The 5071-nt window shown below is 42.3% G+C and overlaps 1 protein-coding gene across 2 annotated transcripts in view; it reads left to right on the top strand.

Annotated features, from left to right (window-relative positions):
• LOC115379571 (dehydrogenase/reductase SDR family member on chromosome X-like) overlaps positions 1–4837 on the top strand; it is a 66547-nt gene extending 61710 nt beyond the window's left edge. Inside the window, exon 9 of one of the 2 annotated variants that reach the window (XR_003930258.1) lies at positions 4695–4837. The gene's annotated coding sequence lies outside the window, so the exon portion shown is untranslated. Of the gene's footprint in view, positions 4053–4694 lie in introns of those variants that run through there. The other variant, XM_030080288.1, reaches the window with a different exon arrangement.
• Positions 4838–5071: the final 234 nt, after the last annotated feature.

Raw genomic sequence — 5071 nt, forward strand, 5'->3', positions numbered from 1 at the left:
CTAAACAAGCACACGGCAAACAAACACTTCTGTCTCTCATGTGGGAAAATACTCACACACACACACACATGCACACACACACACACACACACACATTGCACCATAATGCCATCTCCACTGTGATTAAACCATTTTTGCTGTGAAGATGAGAAGTTCTACACTAACATCAGTTCTGGACAGGAATCCTGCGTTCCCTCGCCCGTCACTGCCGTCTGGGTGTAGTTTGGGGTATTTTGGACGCTCAGCATACTTTAATACGATAATTATCTACCGTATGTGAAGCAATAGTATCACTGTGGTTGCTCGTGCAGCCGGTAGCACAGAGCCAGACGCTGAAGATGGACGCACAGCCGTGCAGGTGTGATAATCTCACGCTCCCGCCGCTCTGTGATAAGGTTTACATGGTGGACGACTTTCTCTTTTCCCTTTTTTTTTTTTTTTTTTTTTGTCCCTTTAGCCGGGCGATGCGACTCACGCTTGTATATATTTCCTCAGAAACCGTGGAGGATCCTGCCACTTTGCAAACAGGTTTGTTGGTGCTAGAGGGCAGCGAGAGTAACTCTGACCCCCCCCCCGAATGAATGAATGAAAACACTGTCAGCCTCGGGGTTCTCAAAGCTCCCGTGTGGTGGGACTTCAGTTTTTTCCTCCGGTTATCCATGCACGGTCAAAAGTGTTGGAAGACATGAAGATTTTATTGTATTTATTTTTTTAAGAGTGGGTAAATTTAAAGTTATTGCACTTTGAAAAATCCCCCCCCCCTTTCTGTTCCAGGCACTTTCAGACAAACGCTGCATTTATGTGGTGTTGGATTTATCAAGTATGCTCACCTATGTTGACCGTCCCATTTGGAGAAACTCTAGATTCAACACGACCAAACACAGATGCAAATTTAACAGTAAAGCTTGAAATAAAACACAAGCAAATTTAAGAGATATGGATGTTCCCATCATGCAACGGCATTCAATTTCCCGTGCTACTTACATTAATATCCTGTGAAGCAGCTAAACAGCACTTGCTAAGGTATCGCTGGCTCCATTGAAAACATTTAAAGGTGCACTATGTGATTCTGTGACGCTGTAACACCACCTAGTGGCTAATGTCGTCCATGTCTGCATACAGACTCAAGCAGTCAGGCGCTAAGAGCTAAACAGTGTTTTACTCATCATAGTTTGAGGCAATATTTTTATATCACAACAACAACAAGTTAGTGGGTATTTCACCCAAAACAAAGAGCTCAAGATCTCTGCAGTCACTGAGGTCACACGGGATTGATAAATATTGATCAGTAACACTTGCAAACCCTGGCCAATATTATGTGTGTGATGTATCAGAGGCTGCAGTTTCAGGACCGCAGGACACCAGTCTTCAGTAACCTCTTGGTTAAATTTGGGCATAAACCTCCCCTGGTTAAGGTCGTGGAAAGGTGATGTTTAGGCACCAAAAATCTGGAAAAAGGACACAGTCTCAGTCACATACAAAATGATCCTGCAACAATCCTAGAAATGCGTCCTTTACCTGCACATTTGAGCAAGTAAAAGTACATTACATTAACATTAACACTGGGATTTTTTCAAACCCTAAATACGTGGCCGTGAACTGCTCTGACGAAAGAGGGAGAAACACCCAAATACACCCGATAAATCTGACACCACGTGAATGCGGGGTCACACCTGGAAATGCATCACAATTGGCTCCCATCATTGAAGAATTACTGAAATCCGGAGAGTTTAGCAGCATTGTCACTGCAGGGGGAGTTGACCAGTCAGTGTCTAGCATAATGAGGGCGTCATCTGCATATTGACTCAGTTTGCACAGCGACATCAAACCCATGAAAACTGTAAAATATGGGCAAATAAACGCAAAGAAGACGCCACACATTCCCTTCAATCTCACGGTTTGGTCTGCCGCTTGAGATATCCGGGAATTTACTCGACATGCTGCCGCATTCCTGACGTTTTCCGTATGTATTCTGGTTCTCAGTGCCGTGCGACGACGTATTGGGGAAAAAAAAAAAAAAAAAAACTTTGTTTACCGCCTCAGTGTTTCCTCATTTCCCTGAGGCTGCTGTGAGGCTCTGAACAGCAAACAGACCTGAACCTGAAGCCCGACGCCTCCCATCACACGGATGAAAACACCAGCTCGTTATTTACAAGGCTTCATCCTATTAAAGAGCTCCAGTGTTTGTTTTGTTTCTCCACCGCCGAAGCGCTCGATGTGTTGAGATGGGACGTGGGTGGGGTGGGTGGGAGAAACATCGTCGACTCTCCGCCCGATCGGAGTTCAAGGTCTTCCAGCATCGAGTTTGGAGGAGTGTGTTGAGGGTGTGTGTGTGTGTGTGTGTGTGTGTCGCTGTTCCCGGTGTGTTGACACGCTGGAGAGGAGCTGCTGAATTATCGATGGGGTCTCTTTACATATTTATCGAGCTCCTGAAGCGCTCCAAAACAGACCGGGGCCACATGTTGAACTGCAGGTGTAGAAAAAAAAAAAAAAAAAAAAAAAAAAAAAAAAAGAACAGAAAAACAGCTCCAGTAGCCGTCTGTGATTTTTGTCTGTTCATGTGATTTACTCGTATCTGATCATTTTCGAAAGCGTTTTTTCGCCGCTGGAGCCGCGCCGTAGATGGGAAACGCTGTTAATAGCCCTTCTTCCTGACCAAGCTGGGATTGCATTTATATTAAATGTTCCAGTCCCAAGTTCTGCAAATCCTAAATGTCTATATGTATAGGAAGAGAGAGTACCTTACAATGTGAAAGAGATGTATACGCAGACGCAGGCGGGGAGGGCAGGCGGGCGGAGTCTTTACTGCCGTGCAGAGAAAACGCTGAGAGCATGAAGCCATTTCCTGGCAAAATGTTTTAGTCTAGAAAATGACACCAAATTTTCAAGACACAACTCCAGGTGAACATATCGGCTATGAAACACTCTCCTTGAAGACATGTCCAATAAATTAAGGGATTCCTGTCGTGATATGGCTGTTGATTTGGTTGGATTTTTGTAACGTGACCTTTATTTAACCAGGAAAATCTCACTGAGATTAAAAAAAATTAAAAGATTTTACAATTCTTTCCTGGTCAACACAGGCAGCAGCACAGATAACAAGAGCATGCAGTTTGTAAAACTTTAATTGTAGATAAGAAAGAATGAGATTCCATGTAAGTCTGTGTTAAAATTCAACTTGTAATTTCATCATGTGACTGGAAGATAATGTTTGATTGACTAAATGTGCAGCCCAAAGAGCTTCATATTGCAAGATAATAAATAACACACAACACTCATCAATAAAAAAAAATTATACTTGACTACAAATGACAACAAAAAAACTATAAAATGATTTAAGAAAGTAAGAGTCAGTAAAATAAATATGTAAACCAGTGATTAAACTGAAAAACTAAGGCTGGAATATTACTCCAAAATAAAAAGTATAACATTGCATTGAAGATATCTTGAATTCAAATTTCTCCCTGTAAAAAAATGTCATTGCATTTATGTTCAGCTGGAGTTTTTACTGGTTTTGGTTGTGGTTTGTAAAGTTGGTGGCATTTCAGGTTAATTTCCCTCCTCTTCCTCGGTGTGAAGATGTGAAGATGTGAAGATGTGAAGCGCCTCGACCTCGCCGTAAACACTCGGCCCGCCTCCTCCTCCCCTCTGAGGATTTACAAAATGTGCAAAATGTTTTATTTTTATCATTATTTCGTTGCTGTTGAGAAACTCATCTTATTGCTTTTTGCCGTGCCTCAGAAAATCTCCCTCATGTGTGTAACTGTGGATTTTTTCATGTAGAGAAGAATAACTTGTAGATACTGTGGTACTGTCTTGTCCTGTGCATTGCTGTCGGTTTTTTCTCTCTTTGGAGTGATGAGGGTGTGTGTGTGTGTGAGGCGTATGCATGTGTGGGCGTCTGTGTGTGTGTGTGTGTGTGCGTGCATGCGCGTGTGTGTAGATAAGGTCAGAGTTCATGTCCATGTTTTTGTCGATGGTTGTGACATTCCAGCAGCAGCCGCCACCTTTTCTATTATCCAAAGCCTCTCAATAAACATATCATCGTGCCACGTTTCCTCTCCATCCTTTACGGCTCACACTGTGTGTGTGTGTGTGTGTGTGTGTGTGTGTGTGTGTGTGCGTGTGTGTGTGTGTTGTGAGCGTGTGAGTAAGAAGCTGTCACACTGTCTGACGACACTCACCCTGAGACACCGAGCCTCAAGCACAGTCTGAACTTTTGAGACATTCTCAGATCCATCAGTGGAACACACACACACACACACACACACACACACACATACACACACACACGCAGCCACAGAGACTAGGGGGACAAACACTAGCATTAGACAGATACATACAGAAACAATATTGACCTTTTATTCAACACACATCCTCCACCTCTGATATGAAGATTATATGTTTGACTGCTCAACCTAATGAGATGTTTCAGTTCAATTCTACACGTTTATGCATAAATATGTATTTAAGAGTCCCATGAAGGCTTTTCCACCCGGACACGAGTCCAATTCTGGGAGAAACACTAACACTAAACACTTCCCCAATACTTGGGGAAAATTTTAGGGCATGAAAATGGTCAAATTTAGAGATAATTAAAGGAAATTCCACCCTAAAACATCACAACAAAGGCGAGTGACATATTGTGTTATTAGTGCCATTTTGTTGTTTTAGAGTGTAATTCTGTTTTTCAGATGCAGTGGAGCTGGACGGGAGAAAGAGGGGAGCTCTCTCTCTTCCACGCTGGATTTCTCCCTGTATGTCTCTTCAACATCGCTGTGAAATATTGAGCCGACAAAGAAGCCCTTGCTTTTATTTTTAGGCGCTGACATGGAAATCTGACAGCTAACATTTATGCTTTAGATTGAAATGTTTTGTTTTGTTTTGTTTTTCCTATTAAACACCGTTGTTGCTGTAAAATCTCTCGGTGATGACGCTTGATTCACTTTTAGCCAATCAGTTGCATGAAAAATACAACAAAACAGCACCAGAAATTCACCATAAACCAATCAATTCCTGTTTTTTCCAACATTTTTTAATTTGTTTTAGGGTGGAATGATCCTTTAATGTT

Source organism: Myripristis murdjan, chromosome 21 (assembly GCF_902150065.1).
Source record: "Myripristis murdjan chromosome 21, fMyrMur1.1, whole genome shotgun sequence".
Classification (NCBI taxonomy): Eukaryota; Metazoa; Chordata; class Actinopteri; order Holocentriformes; family Holocentridae; genus Myripristis; species Myripristis murdjan.